Source organism: Scyliorhinus torazame, chromosome X, assembly GCF_047496885.1.
Source record: "Scyliorhinus torazame isolate Kashiwa2021f chromosome X, sScyTor2.1, whole genome shotgun sequence".
Lineage (NCBI taxonomy): Eukaryota > Metazoa > Chordata > Chondrichthyes > Carcharhiniformes > Scyliorhinidae > Scyliorhinus > Scyliorhinus torazame.
The window spans coordinates 29,333,106-29,352,810 of NC_092738.1; the positions used below are offsets into that span (position 1 = coordinate 29,333,106).

Below are 19,705 nucleotides of genomic sequence, written 5' to 3' on the forward strand. Positions count from 1 at the left end.
GCTATTTTAAATGAAAACGGATTTAAACTGAACTCCACTCCCTCCGAAATAATTTTTCAAATGAAATGTCTGTAACGTTAAACAGTCGCCAACAACACGGGCGCAACTGGAGAGCTGGAATTAAAAACAGAATATACTGGGAATAATCAGCAGGTCTGGCAACATCTCCGAGAAAGAAAAACACATTTCACACACAAACGTTTCAGGTCAGTGACCTTTCATCAGAACCGGGGACGGGGTTTGAACCAAGTACAAAGGCGGGGAGAAAGGTCAAAAGGAAAGTCTGTGTGGAAGACAGGAGTGAGTAAATCACAAAAAGGTTGATGGTGCAGGGAAAAAGGAGATGGTAATGGAGCGAGTGGAGGAACAAACAGAAGGTGGGTCTATTGGAGGTGTGAGTTTTTAATGTAATAATCTTTATTGTCACAAGTAGGCTTACATTAACACTGCAATGAAGTTACTGTGAAAATCCCCTCGTCGCCACATTCCAGCGCCTGTTCGGGGAGGCTGGTACGGGAATTGAACTGTGCTGCTGGCCTGCCTTGGTCTGCTTTCAAAGCCAGCGATTTAGCCCTGTGCACAAAGCAGTCACCCAATCTTGGTTTGGTCTCCCCAATATAGAGGATATTGCATCAGGGGTAGCAAATACAGTGTACTAAATTGAGAGAAGTACACGTAAAATCGCTTTTTCACTTGGGAAGAGTGTTTGGGCCTTGGACGATGAGAAGGGAGGAGGCAAGTGTTGCATATCCTGCACTTGCAGAAGCTTTCATTGGTAGGGGGGAGGTTGTTGGGGTGATTGAGGAGTGGACCAGGGTGTCAGAGGGAATGGTCCCTTTGGAATGCTGAGGGGAGGGGAGGGGAGGGGTAAGACATGTCAGAAATTGGTTTCGCACCGCTGTGAATTTGCAGTCGAATCTTCTGCTGGTGCCTGCCAGAGCGGTCAGAAAACCTGCCAGAGGACAGGGTGAATCTAATTTGCATCCCGCTAATGGGATACAGATGAAGGCCCACACCCCCCACCTCAGATTCTCCGCGATGTCGGCAGGAGAACATGCCAGCATGACAACATGCCAGCATGACATGTTCGTACAACGTGGCATGCAGATGTCAGGACATCTGAACAATGCCTGGGGCTGTCTCCGGAGTTCAGGATGAAGGCCACCCGCAACCCTGGAGCACCACAGCAGTGGGCCGGGGAGGGCATCGGCAGGTAAATCTTCCAGATCAAGTGTCCTGGAGGGGGACCATCTTATAGCCTCAGAATGTTCCTGGAGATCCATCTTCATTCTCAGGAGTCCATCTTCCAGTCTCAAGAGTGCTCCTGGAGATCTACCTTCATTTTCAGGTGGTCCACCTTCTTTCTTCAATGGTGGGGTCAGTGATGTTCAGCGCCTTTTTAAAAATAAATTTAGAGTATCCAATTTTTTCTCCAATTAAGGGGCAATTTAACATGGCCAATGCACCTACCCTGCACATCTTTTGGATTGTGGGGGTGAGACCCACGCAGACACAGGGAGAATGTGCAAACTCTGCACGGACAGTGACCCAGGGCCGGGATCAAACCTGGGACCTCGGCGCCGTGAGGCAGCAATTGGGGGCCTTTTTAATATGGTCCCCAGACATGGCGGCAAACTGCACACCATCCAGGCCTACCCCGCCACTGAATATGGCGTAAAGCCCCCGGGTGCATTATTAATGAGGTTGGGGACAGAAGATCTGGCTGCTGCAGAGGGAAACACTCCATGTTCCTGCCACCACTATGGCACTTAGTTCCAGGATGGGAGAATTCCACCCGAGTTTTGTTCGGTACCTGATCAAATACCAGAAAACAATGAAGGTTATCAAGGTATAGGAGACTAATGGAAATTCCGTGGGAGACAAGAGCAGGACATTAAGGTAGACAAGTCCTCGGGGCTGGATGGGATCTATCCCAGGTTACTGCGGGAGGCAAGGGGAGAAATATCTGGGGCCTTAACAGATATCTTCACATCCTCTTTGACCACAGGCGAGGTTCCAGAGGACTGGAGAATAGCCAATGTTGTTCCCTTGTTTAAGAAAGGAAGCACGGATAATCCAGCAAATCCGAGGCCGGACAGCCTGACATCAGTGGTGGGGAAGCTTTTGGAAAAGATACTGAGGGACAGAATATATGCACATTTGGAGGAAAATGGACGAGTTAGTGACCGGCAGCATAGTTTTGTACAAGGAAGGTCATGTCTCACCAAATTGATTGAGTTTTTTGAAGAGGTGACAAGTAAATTGATGAGGGAAGGGCTGTGGATGTCGTTTATATGGACTTTAGTAAGGCATTTGACAAGGTCCCACATAGCAGACTGGTACAAAAACTAAAATCACATGGGATTCGGAGTGGGCTGGCTAGATGGATACAGAACTGGCTTGGTTATAGAAGACCGGGAGTAGCGGTGGAAGGGTGTTTTTCAGAATGGAGATGTGTGGCTAGTGGTGTTCCGCAGGGATCAGTGCTGGGACCTCTGTTCATTGTATATATAAATGATCTTGAGGAAAATGCGGGTGGTCTGATTAGTAAGTTTACAGATGACACGAAGATTGGCAGAGTTGCTGATAGTGCTGAGGATTGTCAGAGGATACAACAGGATATAGATAGATTGGAGACTTGGACACAGAAATGGCAGATGGAATTTAATCTGCACAAATGGGAGGTGATGCACTTTGGAGGATCAAACCTAGGTATGAATTATACTGTAAATGGCAGAACCCTTAGGAATATTAACATACAGAGGGATCTAGGTGTGCAGGTTCCCTAAAAGTGGCAACACAAGTGGCCAAGGTGATTAAGAAGGCATTGAGTACAGGAGTTGGGAAATCATGTTGCAGCTACATAAAACCATGGTTAGGCTGCATTTGGAGTATTGCATGCAGTTCTGGTCACCACATTATCAGAAGTACGTGGAAGCTTTGGAGAGAGTTCAAAGAAGGTTCACCAGGATGTTGCCTGGTCTTGAGGATGTTGGCTATGAGGAGAGATTGAATAAACTGGGATTGTTTTCACTGGAAAGACGGAGGCTGAGGGGAGACCTGATAGAGGTCAAGAGGCAGAGACAGGGCAGATTGTCAGAGGCTTTTTCCAAGGGTGGAAATGTCGATTACAAGGGGGCACAGGCTCAAGGTGAGAAGGGGTAAGTTTTTCACGCAGAGAGTGGTGGGTGCCTGGAATGTGCTGCCAGAGGATGTGGTGGAAGCAGGCACATTCGCAACATTTAAGGTGGCATCTGGATGGGTACATGAATAGGGAGGAAATAGAGGGATACAGACCGAGGGAGGACAGAAGTTTTTTTTTAAAATTAGGGCATCATGATCGGCACAGGCTTGGAGGACCGAAGGGCCTGACTCTGTGCTGTACTTTTCTTTGTTCTTTAGGGCATTACTGGAAGAAAAGTAAGAAGTCTTACAACACCAGGTTAAAGTCCAACAGGTTTGTTTCGAATCACTAGCTTTCGGAGCGCAGCTCCTTCCTCAGGTGAATGGAGCTGCACTCCGAAAGCTAGTGATTTGAAACAAACCTGTTGGACTTTAACCTGGTAGTAAGAAGTAAGACTTCTTACTGTGCTCACCCCAGTCCAACGCCGGTATCTCCACATCATGGAAGAAAAGTAGCAGTGAATTAAAAACTAATACTAATAAAATACTGCAGATGCTGGAAATTTAGCACAGTGGGCTAAATCGCTGGCTTTTAAAGCAGGCCAGCAGCACGGTTCAATTCCCGTACCAGCCTCCCTGAACAGGCGCCGGAATGTTGCGACTAGGGGCTTTTCACAGTAACTTCATTTGAAGCCTACTTGTGACAATAAGCGATTTTCATTTCATTTCATTTTTCATTTTCAATTGGCGATAAAAAGGAAAATGCTGGAAAATTCAGCAGGTCTGGCAGCATCTGTGGAGAATAAAACACTTAACATCCCAGGTCAGGGACTTGTCTTCAGAACTGGAAAAATATAGAGATGTGAGGTTTGAAGAAGTCCAGAGGCAGAGAAGGGGGAAGGACAGTTGCTAAACGAGTTGCTGGTCGTTGAACAATGAATGCAGAGAGGTACCGAAAGCGTCTTCCCCAGTTGCTCTTGTCTGGGAGGACCTGAGTCCATGTTCGTTGTACTTGGGAGGACTGAGGGGGGAAAAAGGCTTGAACCGCGTTGGTAAATGTAGTTGTTTGTTTGGGCTTTCTATATCGGTTTTATTCCAGAATCGGTCGAGTGAATTTTTTTGTTTATGTAGCATTTTTTAAAAAATGATTTTTTTTTTCATTTGCGCGCAAGCAGTTGTAGCAATTTGAGTAAACCTCGTTGAGGCCTAGAAGCGCAATTGAAGCCTCGCAGCAAGTCCGAGAAGTTTCCGCCACCAGAGCTGTCAACAGCACGATTCGCGAGCAGGTTTCTGACTGAATGCCGGTAGGCCGAAGAACGAGAATTATTCTGAGGGAATTAGTGTCTACTGTCAATTTGAAAAGATGTAACTGGCTTGGAAAAAAACAGAATTGTAGATTATTTATATAACAAAGATAATGTGTAAATGAAAATCTAAATAAGGATCTTTTTAAAAAGAGCTCCCATATCGAAAGTATCATTTTCAATGACGGGAATTTTGATATTAAATTTCCCGTTTGAACATTATTTGAAATCACTTCGTCCCATTTATTGCATGCAGGAGCGGGTTTACTGTTGGTAACACGGCCGGTACAGACCATGACTGCTGCCCAACCTCTGGTGCTTTATTCCAGCACATACACCAATCTTCCTTTAAAATCTGAGCCTAGAATGTGGACTTTACACGGCCCCGTGTCCTTCTGTGGTTCACTGCCATGGATTCTCCACTGTGCTCTGAATTAACTAAATCAGGTAATGCAACAACGATTGAAGCTGAAACCTTCCTGATGGATGAGTGTCGTGCCACACCAAGTGGCCACTTTATAATAATAATCTTTATTGTCACAAGTAGGCTTACATTAACACTGCAATGAAGTTACTGTGAGAATCCCCTCGTCGCCACATTCCGGCGCCTGTTCGGGTCACAGAGGGAGAATTCAGAATGTCCAATTCACCCAACAAGCACGTCTTTCGGGACTTGTGGGAGGAAACCGGAGCACCCGCAGGCAACCCACGCAGACACAGGGAGAATGTGCAGACTCGACACAAACAGTGACCCGAACCGGGAATCGAACCTGGGACCTTGGCGCTGTGAAGCAACAGTGCTAACCACTGCCCTACCATTGTGATTCAAAGTAAATAAGTTGATTTAAAAAAAAAAAATCTTGACAACTGGATTAAAATTATCTCAAATATTTAGTTATACAATGTTTCTTAATCCCCATCTTCCACTTTAGGTCACTGCACCTTTTGCCATTCAAGCAGCAGAGGAGGAGTTAAGCAGCGATCTTTGATCCATCACTTAAAAGGTATGAGGGAGGGTAAATTATTTTTCTCTGTCTTCCTGTCTGGAAGGAGCAGATTTCTCCAGCTATCATTGGGACCTTACATTGTGAAATGCCTTAGAGATGACATGAAGATCCTGATCTCCCCCCCCCCCCCCCTCACTCTGTCCTGCCTGTTTTTTCCCCAGTCCATCCTAAAGCTCATACCTCACGCTGTGAGGTATGTGCCCACAGGTAACAAATTCCTTTAGTGCTTTGTCTAAGTGGTCATTATTAACCCATATAAATATTGATGACTACTCAACCATGGAGACACACTGGCAACTTAATTATGTATTTGCCCACTGTCCATATGTGCACTTTTTAATGGTGTTCAAGCTAGAGCTTTTTGTTTGATTTTAATAATCAAGGGAAGTTGATGTCTATTTTATTCCTCCACAGCTGTCCTAGTTGAGATAATTTGGTGTAAACTGTGGGTGAATCTGGCACCATGCTATCCTATATGGCTACTCAGTACGACACCATAAGTTTAATTTACCTACTGAGTTGGTGATGATGAGAGGCAGAATGCATTGATGTGCTTTTTGACTGGACTGGATTGCTATGTAGTTTTTCAAAAAACAATGGACATTGGGTACTCTGTCCCATCTGTATTTCTTGGGTGAAAAAATAGTTAAGGGATGCCCTTCCTGCCCTGTATAGTAACATTAAAGTAAGTTCAGTAATCAAAAATTGGAGCAGAAATTGGTTGGCATTATTTACCAAAACGTTACATTCTGTGAATTTGGAGCCGCACTGAAAAGTTCAAATCTCTCAAGGGTGCAACACAACTTCAAATTGCACAATATCACTTGTCAACATTATGCTGCTCTTAGAATCAACTTTTTTTAAGTTTGATGTACTGAACTTGGACCAATTTGTCAGATAGTTGTGACGTTCTCACATGGAACTATAAGGAATTAGACCAACAATTTACACTTTTTATGCAACTGAATCTCATTTACATGTTTTGGATTACTGTCAGCAATAGGCCTCTGGTATCAGAAAATAAAATGCAACAGGTCCGTTCCTCCTCTCTGGTGATGTGCTGCTATCAAACCCATACTCTTGGATGCAAAGTGCAGATCAAGATGATTTTCTAAAATTAAAAAACTTAGGCACGAAGGCTGTTCTATGAGGCACCACAGAAAATGAAAAGATGAGGTAAACGGGGATGTAATAATTAGGTTGGGGAAAGAGAGGTAAAAAGTCAACTATTTGGGGCAGCACAGTGACATAGTGGTTAGAACTGCTGCGTCACGGCACTGAAGTCCCAGGTTCGATCCCGGCCTCAGGTCACTGTCCGTGTGGAGTTTGCACACACTCCCCATGTTTGCATAGGTCTCACCCCTACAACCCAAAAGATGTGCAGGGTTGGCGGATTGGCCACGCTAAATTGTTCCTTAATTGGAAAAAATAATTGGGTACGCTAAATTTATAAAAAAGAAAAAAATCAACTATTTTTAAGTCTTGAGAAAAGATGAGTTAGAACAAAGAAAATTACAGCAAAGGAACAGGCCCTTCGGCCCTCCCAGCCTGCGCCGATCCAGATCCTTTATCTAAACCTGTTACCTATTTTCCAAGGATCTACTTCCCTCTGTTCCCCGCCCGTTCATATATCTGTCTAGATGCATCTTAAATGATGCTATTGTGCCCGCCTCTACCACCTCCGCTGGCAAAGCGTTCCAGGCACCCACCACCCTCTGCGTAAAAAACTTTCCACGCACATCTCCCTTAAACTTTCCCCCTCTCATCTTGAAATCGTGACCCCTTGTAATTGACACCCTCACTCTTGGAAAAAGCTTTTTGCTATCCACCCTGTCCATACCTCTCATAATTTTGTAGACCTCAATCAGGTCCCCCCTCAACCTCCGTCTTTCCAACGAAAACAATCCTAATCTACTCAACCTTTCTTCATAGCTAGCACCCTCCATACCAGGCAACATCCTGGTGAACCTCCTCTGCACCCTCTCTAAAGCATCCACATCCTTCTGGTAATGTGGCGACCAGAGCTGCACGCAGTATTCCAAATGTGGCCTAACCAAAGTCCTATACAACTGTAACATGACCTGCCGACTCTTGTACTCAATACCCCGTCCGATGAAGGCAAGCATGCTGTATGCCTTCTTGACCACTCTATCGACCTGCGTTGCCACCTTCAGGGTACAATGGACCTGAACTCCAAGATCTCTCTGTACATCAATTTTCCTCAGGACTCTTCCATTGACCGTATAGTCCGCTCTTGAATTAGATCTTCCAAAATGCATCACCTCGCATTTGCCTGGAGTGAACTCCATCTGCCATTTCTCTGCCCAACTCTCCAATCTATTTATATTTTGCTGTATTCTCTGACAGTCCTCCTTGCTACCTGCAACTCCACCAATCTTAGTATCATCTGCAAACTTGCTAATCAGACCACCTGTACCTTCGTCCAGATCATTTCTGTATATCACAAACAACAGTGGTCCGAGCACGGATTCCTGTGGAACACCTTTCTCTATTTTGAGACACTCCCTTCCACCACTACTCTCTGTCTCCTGTTGCCCAGCCAGTTCTTTATCCATCTAGCTAGTACACCCTGAACCCCATACGATTTCACTTTTTCCATCAACCTGCCATGGGAAACGTTATCAAACGCCTTACTGAAGTCCATGTATATAACATCTACAGCCCTTCCCTCAATTAACGTTGTCACTTCCTCAAAGAATTCTATTAGGTTTGTAAGACATGACCTTCCCTGCACAAAACCATGCTGCCTATCACTGATAAGTCTATTTTCTTCCAAATGTGAATAGATCCTATCCCTCAGTATCTTCTCCAACAGTTTGCCTACCACTGACGTCAAGCTCACAGGTCTATAATTCCCTGGATTATCCCTGCTACCCTTCTTAAACAAAGGGACAACATTAGCAATTCTCCAGTCCTCCGGGACCTCACCCGTGCTCAAGGATGCTGCAAAGATATCTGTTAAGGCCCCAGCTATTTCTTCCCTCGCTTCCCTCAGTAACCTGGGATAGATCCCATCCGGACCTGGGGACTTGTCCACCTTAATGCCTTTTAGAATACCCAAAACTTCCCCCTTCCTTATACCGACTTGACCTAGAGTATTTAAACATCCATCCTTAGCCTCAACATCCGTCATGTCCCTCTCCTTGGTGAATACCGATGCAAAATACTCATTAAGAATCTCACCCATTTCCTCTGACTCCACGCATAAATTCCCTCTTTTGTCTTTGAGTGGGCCAATCCTTTCTCTAGTTACCCTCTTGCTCCTTATATACGAATAAAAGGATTTGGGATTTTCCTTAACCCTGTTAGCCAAAGATATTTCATGACCCCTTTTAGCCCTCTTTATTGCGCGTTTGAGATTTGTCCTACTTTCCCGATATTCCTCCAAAGCTTCATCAGATTTAAGTCGCCTAGATCTTATGTATGCTTCCTTTTTCATTTTAGCTAGTCTCAATTCCACCCGTCATCCATGGTTCCCTAATCTTGCTATTTCTATCCCTCATTTTCACATGGACATGTCTGTCCTGCACTCTAATCAACCTTTCCTTAAAAGACTCCCACATTTCCAATGTGGGTTTACCCTTAAAAAGCTGCTCCCAATCCACATTCCCTAGCTCCTGACGAATTTTGTTATACTTGGTCTTTCCCCAATTTAGCACTCTTTCTTTCGGACCACTCTCGTCTTTGTCCATGAGTATTCTAAAACTTACGGAATTGAAAATGAAAAATTAAATAAAAATCGCTTATTGTCACAAGTAGGCTTCAAATGAAGTTACTGTGAAAAGCCCCTAGTCGCCACATTCCGGCGCCTGTTCGGGATGTCCAAATGGATGTCCTATCCAAATCCTTCTGCAGACTTCCGGTATCCTCTGCACTTTTTGCTTTACCACTCGCCTTAGTGTCGTCTGCAAACTTTGCCACATTCCACTTGGTCCCCAACTCCAAATCATCCAAATTGTGATCGCTATTCCCAAAGTAATCACCGACTGAAACTTTAACCACCTGGCCGGGATCATTCCCCAATACCAGGTCCAGTATGGCCCCTTCCCGAGTTGGACTATTTACATACTGCTCTAAAAAACTCTCCTGGATGCTCCTTACAAATTCTGCTCCATCTACGCCTCCAACACTACATGAGTCCCATTCAATGTTGGGGAAGTTAAAATCTCCCATCACGACCACCCTATTGCTCCTACATTTTTCTATAATCTGTCTACGTATTTGTACCTCTACTTCACGCTCGCTTTTGGGAGGCCTGTAGTAAAGTCCCAACAATGTTAGTGTTTCTTGTTTCTTAGCTCTACCCATATTGCCTCAGTGCTCGAATCCTTCATCGTGCCCTCCTTAATAATAGCTGTGATATCATCTCTGACCAGTAATGCAACTCCTCCACCCCTTTTACCTCCCTCTCTATCCCTCCTGAAGCACCTATACCCTGGGATATTTAGTTGCCAGTCTTGCCCTTCCCTCAACCAAGTCTCCGTAATACCACTAACATCATATTCCCAGGTACTAATCCAAGCCCTAAGTTCATCTGCCTTACCTGCTACACTTCTCGCATTGAAAGAAATGCACCTAGGACCACCTGTCCCTTTGCGTTCATCATCTCTTCCCTGTCTACTCTTCCCAATAGTTAAATTGAGTTTATTATCTAGTATTAAATCAAAACTTATCACACTGTTCCTTAATCACTGTGAGGGTGTAGGAAGAGTGCATATTTGGAGCTTAGGAGGCACTAAAGAAGAAAGTTCGGAGAAGCACTTTATTATTATAAATTAAAATTTAAAGGTTGTTAATAGAAAAAGGGGGTGAAAATTGGCTAACAGACCAGAAGCTTTTCTTGCCTCATATCCAGAAATATGAGCGATGCCAGAAGAGTCAAGCTCTTTCCTACCCCTTGAAATATGGGAACAGTATTATCATTTCTGATAGATATACTTCAGAGTTAAGACATGTTGAGGGGATGGAGGCAGGGGATTAGTGGGGAGGGAAAGATTTTTGTCATGAAAGAAGCACAGCTTTTTAAAAAAAATATATTTTATTGAAATTTTTTTCCCTGAGCATTTTTCCCGCTTACAAAACAAGCGAAACGATAACAGTAACAAAACAGAAATTTTTAAACTTTTTAACAATAATAATAATAGTAGTAATAATATACAAGGAACAAAACCTCGTACTCTATTGACCTATACTCAACTGCCTCCCCCCCCCCCCCCCCCCCCCCGGGTTGCTGCTGCTGGTCATCCGTCTTCCCTCTAACGTTCCCCTAGGTAGTCGAGAAATGGCTGCCACCGCCTGGTGAACCCTTGAGCCGATCCTCTCAGGGCAAACTTTATCTGCTCCAGTTTAATAAACCCCGCCATATCGTTTACCCAGGCCTCCAGTCCGGGGGGTTTCGCCTCCTTCCACATGAGTAGGATCCTGCGCCGGGCTACGAGGGACGCAAAGGCCACGACATCGGCCTCTTTCGCCTCCTGCACTCCCGGCTCTTCCGCAACTCCAAATAGAGCTAACCCCCAGCCTGGTTTGACCCGGGCCTTCACCACCTGCGAAATCACTCCCGTCACTCCCTTCCAATACCCTTCCAGTGCCGGGCACGCCCAAAACATATGTGCGTGGTTTGCCGGGCTCCCGCCACACCTCCCACATTTGTCCTCCACTCCAAAGAACCTGCTCAATCTTGCCCCCGTTATGTGTGCTCTATGTAGCACCTTAAATTGAATCAGGCTAAGCCTGGCGCATGAGGAAGAGGAATTTACCCTGCTTAGGGCATCAGCCCACATACCCTCCTCTATCTCCTCCCCTAATTCTTCTTCCCACTTTCTTTTTAGTTCGCCCACCGACTCCTCCCCCTCTTCCCTCATCTCTCTATAAATCTCTGACACCTTGCCCTCTCCGACCCACACCCCTGAAAGCACCCTGTCCTGTATCCCCTGTGTCGGGAGCCGTGGAAATTCCCTCACCTGTTGTCTAGTAAACGCCCTCACCTGCATATATCTCAAGAAATTCCCCCGGGGTAACTTATACTTTTCCTCCAGTGCTCCCAAGCTCGCAAAAGTCCCATCTATGAATAAATCTCCCACCTTCCTAATTCCCAACTGGTACCAGCTCTGAAATCCTCCATCCATTCTTCCTGGGGCGAACCTATGGTGGTTCCTGATAGGGGACCCCACCAGGGCTCCCCGCACCCCTCTCTGTCGCCTCCACTGTCCCCATATGTTCAGTGTTGCCGCCACCACCGGTTCGTGGTGTACTTTTTCGGTGAGAACGGTAGCGGCGCCGTCACCAGCGCCTCTAGACTCGTCCCTTTACAGGACCTTCTCTCCAGCCTTTTCCACGCCGCTCCCTCACCCTCCATCATCCATCTACGTATCATTGCCACATTGGCGGCCCAATAATAATCTCCCAAATTCGGTAGTGCCAGTCCTCCTCTGTCCCTACTGCGCTGCAGGAACCCCCTCCTTACTCTCGGAACTTTCCCTGCCCACACAAAGCTCGTAATGCTCCTATCTATTTTATTAAAAAAGGTCCTGGTGATTAAAATAGGGAGACATTGAAATACAAATAAGAACCTCGGGAGGACCATCATCTTAATTGCCTGCACCCTGCCCGCCAGCGATAAAGGCTGCATGTCCCACCTCTTAAAGTCCTCCATTTGTTCTACCAGCCGTGTCAGATTAAGTCTGTGCAAGGTTCCCCAGCTCCTAGCGATCTGAATCCCCAAGTATCGGAAGTTTCTTTCCACTTTCCTTTGCGGTAAGCCTTCTATCTCTCTACTCTGGTCCCCTGGATGTATCACATATAATTCACTCTTCCCCATGTTTAACCTATACCCCGAGAATTCCCCGAACCTCCTCAAGATTCGCATAACCTCTATCATCCCCCCCGCTGGGTCCGACACGTATAGCAATAGGTCATCCGCGTATAACGAGACTCGGTGTTCTTCTCCCCCTCTAGTCACCCCTCTCCATTTCCTGGAGTCTCTCAGCGCCATGGCCAGAGGTTCAATTGCCAGCGCAAACAACAATGGAGACAGCGGGCATCCCTGTCTTGTTCCCCTATATAATCGGAAATACTCCGATCTATGTCGACCTGTAACTACGCTTGCCGTTGGTGCCCCATAAAGTAGTCTAACCCAGCGAATAAATCCGTTCCCAAACCCAAACCTCCTTAACACTTCCCATAAATACTCCCACTCCACCCTATCAGATGCCTTCTCTGCGTCCATTGCCGCCACTATCTCTGCCTCCCCCTCCACTGAGGGCATCATTATCACCCCTAATAGAAGTCGCACATTAACATTCAATTGTCTCCCTTTTACGAACCCTGTCTGGTCTTCGTGCACCACTCCTGGGACACAGTCCTCTATCCTCGATGCCAGCACCTTTGCTAGCAGTTTGGCGTCCACGTTCAATAGTGAAATAGGTCTATAGGACCCACACTGCATCGGATCTTTGTCCCTCTTCAAAATTAGCGATATCGTCGCCTCCGACATTGTCGGGGGTAGTGTCCCCCCTTCCCTGGCCTCATTGAACGTCCTTGCCAACAACGGGGCCAACAAGTCCACATATTTTCTGTAGAATTCCACCGGGAACCCGTCTGGCCCCGGGGCCTACCCTGCTTGCATGCTTCCCAGTCCCTTAATAACCTCGTCCACCTCAATCGGCGCCCCCAGGCCTGCCACCGCCTGCTCCTCCACTTTCGGGAACCTCAACTGGTCCAGGAACTGCCGCATCCCCTCCTCTCCCTCTGGGGGCTGAGACCTATACAGTTCTTCATAAAAGGTCTTAAACACCTCCTTTATCTTTCCTGCCCTTCGCACGGTGTCTCCCCTTTCATCCCTAATTCCTCCTATCTCCCTCGCTGCTGCCCTCTTTCGCAGTTGGTGTGCCAACAGGCGACTAGCCTTTTCCCCATATTCATACCTCCTCCCCTGTGCCTTCCTCCACAGTACCTCTGCCTTTCTGGTGGTCAGAAGGTCAAACTCGGTCTGGAGTCGTCTCCTCTCCCTGTACAGCTCCTCCTCCGGGGTCTCTGCAAATTCCCTGTCCACCCTTAAAATCTCCCCCAGTAATCTATCCCTTTCCTTGGCCTCTGTTTTCCTTTTGTGGGCCCCAATAGAAATCAGCTCTCCTCTGACCACCGCTTTTAGTGCTTCCCAGACCACTCCCACAGGGACCTCGCCGTCGTCATTGACCTCCAGGTATCTCTCGATACACCCCCTCACTCTTGCACTCACTCCCTCATCCGCCATCAGTCCCACATCTAATCGCCAGAGTGTTCTCTGCTCCCTGTCCTCTCCTACTTCCAGGTCCACCCAATGTGGGGCATGATCCGAAACCGCTATGGCTGAGTATTCAGCTTCTTCCACCCTAGAGATCAACGACCTTCCTAGAACAAAAAAATCTATCCGTGAGTACACTTTATGGACGTGGGAGAAGAAGGAATACTCCCTAGCCCTGGGTCTAAGAAATCGCCATGGATCCACTCCCCCCATTTGGTCCATAAACCCCTTAAGTACCTTGGCCGCTGCCGGCCTTCTTCCGGTCCTTGAGCTGGATCTATCTAGCCCGGGTCCAGCACCGTATTGAAGTCCCCTCCTAAAATCAAATTTCCTGCCTCCAGGTCCGGAATACGCCCCAGCATCCGTCTCATGAACCCCGCATCGTCCCAATTTGGGGCATACACATTAACCAACACGACCTCCATTCCCTCCAGCCTACCACTCACCATTACATATCTACCTCCACTATCTGCTACGATGTTCTTTGCTTCAAATGCTACCCGTTTCCCCACCAAAATGGCCACCCCTCTGTTCTTTGCGTCCAGTCCTGAGTGGAACACCTGTCCCACCCATCCTTTCCTTAGCCTAACTTGATCCGCCACCTTTAGGTGCGTCTCTTGGAGCATAACCACGTCTGCCCTTAGTCCTTTCAAATGCGCGAGCGCTCGGGCCCTTTTTATCGGCCCATTCAGGCCTCTCACGTTCCACGTGATCAGCCTCACTGGGGGGCTACCTGCCCCCCTCCCGTGTCGACTAGCCATTACCTTCTCTAGGCCAGTCCCATATCCCGCCTCCGCGCTCCCGCTCGCTCCCCCAGCGTCGCATTCCGCCCCCGACCACCTTCTCTTTAGCCATTTCCTTTTGGATTTCCGCAGCAGCAACGCAGTCCCGTCCCCCCCCCGCTAGATCCCTATCTAGCTTGATTGCTCCCCCCATATCACTTCCGTAAGTCAGCTGACTTCAACTGACCCCGGCTACTCCTGCTCGCTCCTCGGCCCCCCCGGTGTGAGGGAACTCCCATCCGCCTTGCGCCTGTTTTCCCGCCTTATTCTTTCTGGCGCGGGAACATCCCTTTACCTGTCCCGCCTCTTATGGCGCAGCTCCCTTTCCCCTCCCCCTCTCCTTCCCCATTCTCTGACTATGTCCCGCCTCTCCCCCCTCACCGGCGCCCACATTTCCCCAGTGCCCCCCCCCCCCCCTTCCCTGTTTACTTCTCGCTTAACTTTCACCATCCCATTAACAAAAACAATAATAACAACAATAACAGTTCCCTGCAGCATCAGTCCCTCAGTTCCGGTCCAGTTTCTCTTCATTGATGAAGGACCATGCTTCCTCTGCCGTCTCGAAATAATATTGTCTCTCCTGATGCGTGACCCAGTCTTGCCGGCTGCAGCATCCCAAACTTCACCTACCTTTTGTGCAAAACCTCTTTGGCTCGGTTGAAGCTCGCCCTCCTTCTCGCCACCTCCGCACTCCAATCCTGGTAGATCCTTACCACCGCATTCTCCCATCTGCTACTCCGCACCTTTTTGGCCCATCTCAGGACCTCTTCTCTGTCCTTAAGGCGGTAGAATCGCACGATTATCGCCCTCGGTGGTTCTCCCGCTTTTGGTCTTCTCGCCGGGATCCGATTTGCCCACTCCACCTCCATGGGGCCCGCAGGGGCCTCAGCACCCATCAGTGAGCTCAGCATCTTACTTGCGTACGTTCCACAGTCCACTCCTTCCACACCCTCCGGGAGACCTAGTATCCTAAGGTTCTTCCTTCGCGCTCTATTTTCAAGGGCCTCAATCCTGTCAGCACACTTTTTATGAAGTGCCTTGTGCGTCTGAGTCTTGACAGCCAGGCCCAGGACCTCGTCCTCAATACCTGACACCTTCTGCTCCACCACGCGAAGTTCCGTCTCCTGGGTCTTTAAAGTCTCCTTAAGCCCCTCAATTGCCTGTAACAACGGGGTCATTACCTCCTTCTTCAGCAGGTCCACGCACCGTCTCACCACCTCGTCCTGCTCAGGCCCCCATGTCACCTGTGGTTTCTCCGCCGCCATTTTGTTTCACTCCCCCTCTCTCTCTCTCTCTCTCTGATCTTCTGGCTGCAGATTCTTTGGGCTGCAGCCGCCGCCGCCGGTTTTTCCCTCCGTCTTTCGGGGGGGGCTCCCTTCCCTCGCGCCTCGCACCGGGTTTTACGGCCGTCCAAGTCCCCGTTGGGGCTCTTAAAAGAGCCCGAAGTTCCGTCGGAGCTGGAGCCGCCGAAACGTGCGGCTATTCATCCCTGCCGCAACCGGGCGTCCCGAAGCACAGCTTCTTGAGAACAATTTTAGCAATAGAGGAGATGATGTAAAATGACAAAGGAGAACTAAGGGTAGGGCAATCAGAATAATTGGTAACTGTTAGTTGGATTCGAGAGAGAGAGGCAGGAGTACCTTGAGAAATTTGAAGAAATGGTATTTCATTGCCTCATTAAAGGGTGTGAAGGAATAGCGATGTGAGTCAAACATTGTAGTGTAAGAGGAATGTGGATTGTAGCAATAGAATCCACAGCATTTATTTCCAATAACAAAGCTTACAATGAAGTTGACAATATATGTTGAAGATGCCGAAGAAAATTGGGTGACTTGTGTTTAATATCTAAATCACTGTTAAATTGCAAAAGTTAACTTGATGCTGTTTGTATTCAATACCTATGTTTTCCATAAATTGCTTTTATGAATAAAAATTGTAACATGGTATAAATTAATCTATAAACATGTTATGGTTGTGTTTGTGTGTAATATTGCAAATTTGCAATTTGGGAATATATTTAGTACTTTGAAATATACCTTTCATATCGAGTAGCTATCAAATACCTGCCTCGACTATTTTGTGATTAACAGCGTTCAAGTGTGACATCAAAACTGTTTTTCTTCTAAAAAAAAAATTATTAGGGTTTTCTCAAAATATCAACAACAGAATGGAAAAGAAACCCAATAAAGTTAAATACAGAACAAATTAAAACAACCCCCGTGTCCTCCCCCTCCCCCCCCCCCCCCCTTAATACATAAATAATAAATTAACACCCCGAGTTTAACACAAAGCAAACATAGCAAATATATACACCCCCTCAGATCCCCCAGGGCAAATAAACAAAAATAAAGTTGAACTCTCCCCTCCCCCTCCCCCCCCCCCCGGGTTGCTGCTGCTGCTGACCATTGTCTACCGTTCTGCCAGGAAGTCCAAGAACGGTTGCCACCGCCTAAAGAACCCTTGTACCGATCCCTTTAAGGCAAATTTCACCCTCTCCAATTTAATAAACCCCGCCATATAGTTGATCCGGGATTCCATGCTTGGGGGCCTCGCATCCCTCCACTGAAGAAGAATCCTTCGCCGGGCTACCAGGGACGCAAAGGCCAGAATACCGGCCTCTTTCGCCTCCTGCACTCCCGGCTCCCCTGCAACCCCAAATATTGCGAGCCCCCAGCCCGGTTTGACCCTGGATCCTACCACCCTCGACACCGTCCTTGCTACGCCCTTCCAAAATTGCTCCAGCGCTGGGCATGCCCAGAACATATGGGTGTGATTTGCTGGGCTCCCTGAGCACCTAACACACCTGTCCTCACCCCCAAAGAACCGGCTCATCCTTGTCCGGTCATGTGTGCCCTGTGCAGTACCTAAAACTGTATGAGGCTGAGCCTCGCACACGAAGAGGAAGAGTTCACCCTCCCTAGGGCATCTGCCCAGGTCCCCTCTTCGATCTCCTCTCCCAACTCTTCCTCCCACTTACCTTTCAACTCCACCACCGAGGCCTCCTCCTCCTCCTGCATCACCTGGTAAGTTTCCGAGATCTTCCCCACTCCAACCCACCCCCCCCGAGAGCACCCTGTCCTGTACTGTGTGTGGCAGCAGCCGCGGGAATTCCACCACTTGCTGCCTGGCAAATGCCCTTACCTGTAAATATCTGAAGGCGTTCCCTGGGGGGAGCCCATACTTCTCCTACAGTTCACCCAGGCACGCGAACTTCCCACCCTCAAACAGGTCCCCCAACCTTATCCCTGCCCTATGCCACCCTGAAAACCCTCCATCTATTTTCCCTGGGACAAACCGCTGTTTTCCCCCGTATTGGGGTCCACACCGAGGCCCCAACTCCCCCCCCCCCCCCCCCCCCCCGTGCCGTCTCCACTGCCCCCAGATTTTGAGGGTAGCCGCCACTACCGGGCTCGTGGTATACCTCATTGGAGGGAACGGCAGCGGCGCCATTGCCAGCACCTCCAGACTCGTACCCTCACACGACACCGTCTCCAGCCTCTTCCATGCAGCCCCCTCCCCCTCCATCACCCACCATCGCCGCATTGGCGGCCCAGTAGTACCCACAGAGGTTGGGCAGCGCCAGCTCTCTCTCCCCCCCCCCCCCCCCATCCCTATTCCGCTCCAGGAACACCCTTCTCACCCTCGGAGTCCCTTGTGCCCACATAAACCCCGTTATGCTCCTGTTGACCCGCCCAAAGAAGGCCTTCGGGATAAAAATGGGGAGGCACTGGAACAGGAACATCTTTACTGACTGCACCCTACCCGCCAGGGACAGCGGCAGCGCGTCCCACCTCTTGAACTCCTCCTCCATTTGCTCCACTAGCCTCGTGAAATTGAGTCTATGCAGGGCCCCCCAGCTCCTGGCCACCTGAACCCCCAAGTACCTGTGGGAGCTCGCCAATCCCCCTCTCCTGGTCCCCTGGGTGAACCACGAACACCTCGCTCTTCCCCATGTTGAGCTTGTACCCTGAGAAATCCCCGAACTCCCTGAGGATCCTCATTACCTCCGGCATTCCCCCCACCGGGTCCGCCACATACAGCAGCAAGTCGTCCGCATAGAGTGACACCTTATGCTCCTCCCCGCCCCGCACCAACCCCCTCCAGCTCCTCGACTCCCTCAGTGCTATAGCCAGGGGTTCAATCGCCAGTGCGAAGAGTAGGGGGGACAGGGGACACCCCTGCCTTGTCCCTCGATGCAACCGAGAGTACTCAGACCTCCTCTTGTTCGTGGCCACACTCGCCATTGGGACCTTGTACAACAGCCTAACCCACCTAACAAACCCCTCCCCAAACCTGAACCTCTTCAGCACCTCCTACAAGTACCCCCACCCGACCCTATCGAAGGACTTCTCAGCGTCCATCGCCACCACTATCTCCGCCTCCCCCTCCCTCGCCGGCATCATAATCACGTTCAGGAGCCTTCGCACATTCGCGTTCAACTGCCTCCCCTTCACGAATCCCGTCTGGTCTTCGTGGATCACCTGCGGCACACAATCCTCAATTCTCGTGGCTAAGTCCTTCGCCAGCACCTTGGCATCTACATTTAACAGCGAAATCAGCCTGTAAGACCCACACTACAGGGGATCCTTGGCCCGCTTTAGGATCAAGGAGATCAGTGCCTGGGACATCGTCGGGGGCAAAGCCCCCCCCTCCCTTGCCTCATTGAAGGTCCTAACTAGCAACGGGCCCAACAGGTCCATATATCTTTTATAGAATTCGACCGGGAAACCGTCCGGCCCCGGTGCCTTCCCCGCCTGCATGCTCCCTTTGGTCAGCTCCTCCAGCCCAATTGGGGCCCCCAATCCCGCTACCAGTCCCTCCTCCACTTTCGGAAACCTCACTTGGTCCAGAAAGCGGCCCATCCCTCCCTCCTCCCGTGGGGGCTCGGACCGATACAATTCCTCATAAAAGTCCCTGAAGACCCCATTGATGTCAACCCTACTCCGTACCACACTCCCTCCCCTGTCCTTAACTCCCCCCGATCTCGCTAGCTGCGTCCTGCTTCCGAAGCTGATGCGCCAGCATCCGGCTTGCCTTTTCCCCATGCTCATAAATCGACCCCTGGGCCTTCCTCCACTGCACCTCCGCCTTCCTGGTGATCAACAGGTCGAATTCGGCCTGGAGGCTACGCCTCTTCCTCAGCAGTCCCTCCTCCAGCACCTCCGCATACCTCCTGTCTACCCT

The 19,705-nt window shown here is 48.9% G+C and overlaps 1 protein-coding gene across 12 annotated transcripts in view; it reads left to right on the forward strand.

Moving 5' to 3' along the window:
* Positions 1–74: 74 nt before the first annotated feature.
* LOC140405462 (zinc finger CCCH domain-containing protein 10-like) overlaps positions 75–19,705 on the forward strand; it is a 160,573-nt gene continuing 140,942 nt past the window's right edge. For 2 of the 12 annotated variants that reach the window (XR_011938617.1, XM_072493920.1), the window contains exons 1-2: positions 75–206; positions 5,360–5,431. The gene's annotated coding sequence lies outside the window, so the exon portion shown is untranslated. The other 10 variants (XM_072493919.1, XM_072493917.1, XM_072493922.1 and 7 more) reach the window with 10 other exon arrangements.